Below are 4,685 nucleotides of genomic sequence, written 5' to 3' on the forward strand. Positions count from 1 at the left end.
TTAGAAAAATCGGTTCTGCAATGAATAATAATATCGTGCAAATTTGCTACAGCCTTGGTAAGGTGTTAATTTGAACCATCCTTTCGTTCGAATTGAGCCGAAGTATTGTGTAATCAAAGTTGAAAAAGCACAATAACATCGTTCAAATTTGATGATTCGTTCAATTTGATTCAATGAACTGCGTTTAAATCTACTCCCTCAAAGAAATTGGTCAGGTGATGAACCATAATACCGTGCAAATTTGCTACAAGTATGATATGGTGCTGATTGGAAGCATGCTGCTGTTTTATAGTTGGACCATAGTATCATGCAATTAAAGTTATGCACAATAACATTGTTCAAATTACTCTTTTAAAAAAAATCGCATTTTAGTGAAGTCGTTTAGTTAAAATTTGGTTTTCTTCAGGAACTTTTCGATCTAATTCGTTCAAATTTTGTACTTTACCTTATAAAATTTCGTCGGCCTTCTGAGCTCAAGTCTGTGGGTTCGATCCCCGGCCCAGACACCGGATTTTCAAGATGCAGAAAATCCTCAGCGGCCATGTCGTATGATTATGCGGCATGTAAAAGATCCCTGGAGTGCCTTATTGGCTCTTGGCATTTCCGGCAAAATTAAATTCCTAGTGAACTTTAGCATCCAAATAGAGTCTCGGTGCTGCCATCTAGTGTGGCAGAAACTAGACGTCCAAATTAACATGACCAACGGTATCTCACTCATTGTGGTGGTCCTGAAAGAGTGGATACCACTTCTGGAGAATGCACTAGGTCTGCTCATCGGGAAGACTGATTGAGCAACTCATAGGAAATTAAAAAAAACTTATAAAATTTCTTTCCTTAAAACAAAATAAAAAAATTTATACATTTCTATTTAAATTGTTTCATCTATTAAAATAATAAATAATTATTAAAAATTATTTTTTGCATGGAATTTTTTTTGGATAAACGATTATTATATGATTCGCTTAGAAAATTCTCTTGATACGATGAAAAACGCAAAAAGTAAAATTAACATGAACTTTGAACTCCTGTCCTGACCAATCTATAGGGATCGCGCTTTTCAGATTGTGGCTATCTCCATATTTTAAGGGTAAGGAATCCAAATACGTTGACAAAAAGGAATATTTATTCAGAGAGAGAACATTTTTGTGTCTGATTTTGTAACATAAATTATCTTCAGCGCGAATTAATAGTTCCTTTAAGGTGTCCCCTTCAAATCAATATTTCTAGAATATAGAGATCTGGTGATTAAATTAAAAGTTATTCAGAAAGTTCAATTTTATTACTTATTTCTTGCGCTTGGAAGTTTTCTTTCCTTTTTATTTCTATTTTCTTTCTAGGTCATACAGGTATCTGAAGGACAGATTTGTTGGCCACATTGTCAGCGGCATACCAGGTGGCTCTACGCTGCTTCCACAGTAAGGAGAGATAGTACAGAGAGTGAAAGAACATCCATGCCTTGCCCGGGATTCGAACCCAGAACCTTTCTGATGTAAGGCCAGTTCCCTGACCCCTATTTCAGATGAAATCAATCGTGCATCGATGGCGCTAATATCGCCAAATATAAAATATATTCTTAATTAAGTTTAAAATGCTAAATAGGTTTTCTTTTTGACGTATGAAATATTTAATTGAGTTTTCCTTATAAAATTTGATTAATTTTATTATTTGATATTATATGTTGGTAATTTACGAATTATATATATTTATCGGCACAAAGGGATGTATTCGAAATTGCTTTCATACTAAAGGAAAAGCGTAATATGTGGGAGAATTGGAGAAGTGGGAAAATTTAAAGAAGATATTGAAAAAAATGACTTCCTTCTGGGTTTTTTTCTTATATTGGACAAAAAAAAATTGTTATGAGACGCATGACTATTTTTTAAAATTTTTTTTAATAATAACTTCTACGTTAATGATGATCAAAAAAGACGGGGGAAATTGTATGCAAAGCTGTTTAATATATTTGAAATCAGAATAATTTTAGAAAAAATGAGAACGTACTCACGCTTTTCGGATCAAGATTTAAGCATGGCATCATTCTCAGATTTCACTAAAACAATATCTCATGACTAAAAGATTACTCAATGAAACTAAAGGAAGAAAATTCGACGTTACGAAGTAAAAATATTTATCATCAAACATTACTAAAATCTGCAACGAATTTGAATGAAAGCTGTAGAAATTAGCGAAAGCGAGACAAAAGTAAGTAGATTTTTTAATAAGCAAATAAAATTATTTTTCTTCTAAAATTAATTGCTCTAATTTTTTATAACTATCGAATTTTTTAAACTGAATTTCTAAACAATCTTATGGCATGCAAGAATAGTTTTTCTTTCCTTTCTTCCTTTTAATAAATTAAATTTCATTATATTTTTAATTCTGAGTAAATTAAACTTAATACTTTTAATTCTAAATTAAGCTATCTCTTTTTTTTAAGTTATTAGTTCAAAATAAGTTAAGTTATAAATTTTTAGAAATGCTTCATAACCGGTTTTTTGAAATGAAAGAATACTTTTTTCCATCCTTTAACTTAATTAAGCACCAATAAATTTTTTCAGCATAAGTAAATTAAGCTCTAATTTAACACTACATTGCCCAAAGAAGTCATTTTGATTGCTTTTTAATTTCAATTAGAAAAACAATGATGTATGTAAGGACACAATTTCGTAGAATTTTGTGACTTTTATAATTATTTTTATTCTTGATATTTACTAATACCTTGTTAGGGTAAACCAACCAGTGAAGGAACACTACCCAGTGAAGGAACATTTCATATATATTGATTAAAAATGAGAATTTGAAAGTTTTTCTTTAGATTGATTGGTAACAATAGCTTACTACCAAATAATAGGAAGTCATCTAGCAATGTTTTGGAATACCTGGTCAAATAGACTTCTCTGGAAAAAATTTTGAATTTGTTATTATCTCTGCTACACCTTCCTTCTTTGAAAAAATTATAAGGTGAGTGTTTGTATTTATATGTTTGAAGTGGAATTAATTGCTTGTAATAGTTTTATTTTTCTCACTGTGAAAAGAAGAATTCAAAACATAGTTATTGAAGTTACGTTTCAAATTTTTTTAAGCATCATAGCATAATAAAGTAGTGAGATAAGGGGATGTTTACTCACTAGATCACCAAACGATGAAAAACCAATGAAGGAACAAGTGTTCCTTTACTGGTTTTTTTTTCTAAGTTAATGAAAGTAAAAGATAAACTTTAATTTTCTTGTACCTTTAGTGATGTTCCGCATCAAAAGTATGTTAAAAATACGAAAAACAACTTCTAACTAGTGAGGGAACAGGCATGTTCCTTTACTGGGCATAGATTTCTCAGTGAATGAACAGTATGTGCTAATATGTTGACACTTTAATTTTCAATTCATGATTACAAAAAAAAGTTAACATTTTCCAAGTATTTATATGTTATAATTTCAAGAATAGGCTCGTTTTTAGATATTTGTATGGCATATAAATTCATAAAGAGCATTAAAAAATATCTAAAATTAAGTGTTCCTTTACTGGGCAATTTTGTGTTCCTTCACTGGAAAGAGCTGTTCCTTCACTTGGTCTTCTTACTACTTGTTATTTGAGCCTCCAAAACTTTAAAACAATACAGTGTAAGTTCTCTACAATTTTTTTACATAATTTGCAATTAGTAACAACTATGTTGACACTGTCATTTAACTGAAATTACGAATTTTGAAATTAATATGATTTTTTAAAAGGCAAGCGAAGCTTAAGTGTTCCTTCACTGGTTAGTTTACCCTATATACCTGAAAATAATATCAAAAATATTAAAAATTAATTTTAAATAAATTTCTTTATACATTAGTTACTCTTTCACAATGCAATCATTTTGACTGCTTTTGGGCAAAATAAGTATTTTAGTCTTTCCAGTGTTAAGTGAATTTCTTTCAGATTTTGTAATATGTAACTATGATTCTTTGTTACTATTCAGATTGTAAAAAGTAAAATCATTAAGGGGACTAACTTTTGGCCTCTGTGTTCCCCTAAACTATTCAGATCATATTTTTCAGATTTCGCTCTTCCTATATTTTGAGAGTAACGAATCCAAGTCCGCCCGAAGAAAAAATAGTGCATATTATTCAGAGAAAGTACGTTTTTTTCAACGTATTTCATAATCACATTTCATTTTTCATATCCTATTTCATAAGTTAAAATATCAGCACAAATATTTGAGCATATTTAAGGTTAGACCCTGCAACCTTTAGCATTTTTTTTTTGCCGTATGCCTGTTTAGGCAGTGCGGTTGCGATTGTTTCTATTTTTCAGTGGCGCCATCTATGGCCAGGAATTCGACTTCTGCCACGCCATTCACACAACCACAACCCGTTTATAGGGCGGGTCACATTCACACACAAAGGAGAAAGGACATAGAACACACAGAGAGAGAAAGAAACATCCATGCCTTGCTCGGGATTCGAAACCAGGACCTTTCTGATGCAAGGACAGTTCCCTGTCCCCCACACAGGCCTGTCGGCACCTTTAGCATTAAGTACGTGAAAATATAATCATTAGATCAAAAGTTATTTACCTGTTCGGCTTTTTAATTTGTGCACTATACAAGTAATTTATTGAGCAACTACGTTTTTTTTTTTTTTTTTTTTTTTTTTTTTTTTTTTTTTTTTTTTTTTTTTTTTTTTTTTTTTTTTTTTTTTTTTTTT

At 30.8% G+C, this 4,685-nt stretch overlaps 1 protein-coding gene across 1 annotated transcript in view; it reads left to right on the top strand.

Moving 5' to 3' along the window:
• Positions 1–2,044: 2,044 nt before the first annotated feature.
• The window catches only part of LOC139424818 (alpha-tocopherol transfer protein-like), a gene marked incomplete in the record, with an annotated part of 20,110 nt that continues 17,469 nt past the window's right edge, over positions 2,045–4,685 (top strand). The window contains 1 exon segment of the mRNA XM_071185283.1: positions 2,045–2,202.

Source organism: Parasteatoda tepidariorum, chromosome 9 (genome assembly GCF_043381705.1).
Source record: "Parasteatoda tepidariorum isolate YZ-2023 chromosome 9, CAS_Ptep_4.0, whole genome shotgun sequence".
NCBI lineage: Eukaryota > Metazoa > Arthropoda > Arachnida > Araneae > Theridiidae > Parasteatoda > Parasteatoda tepidariorum.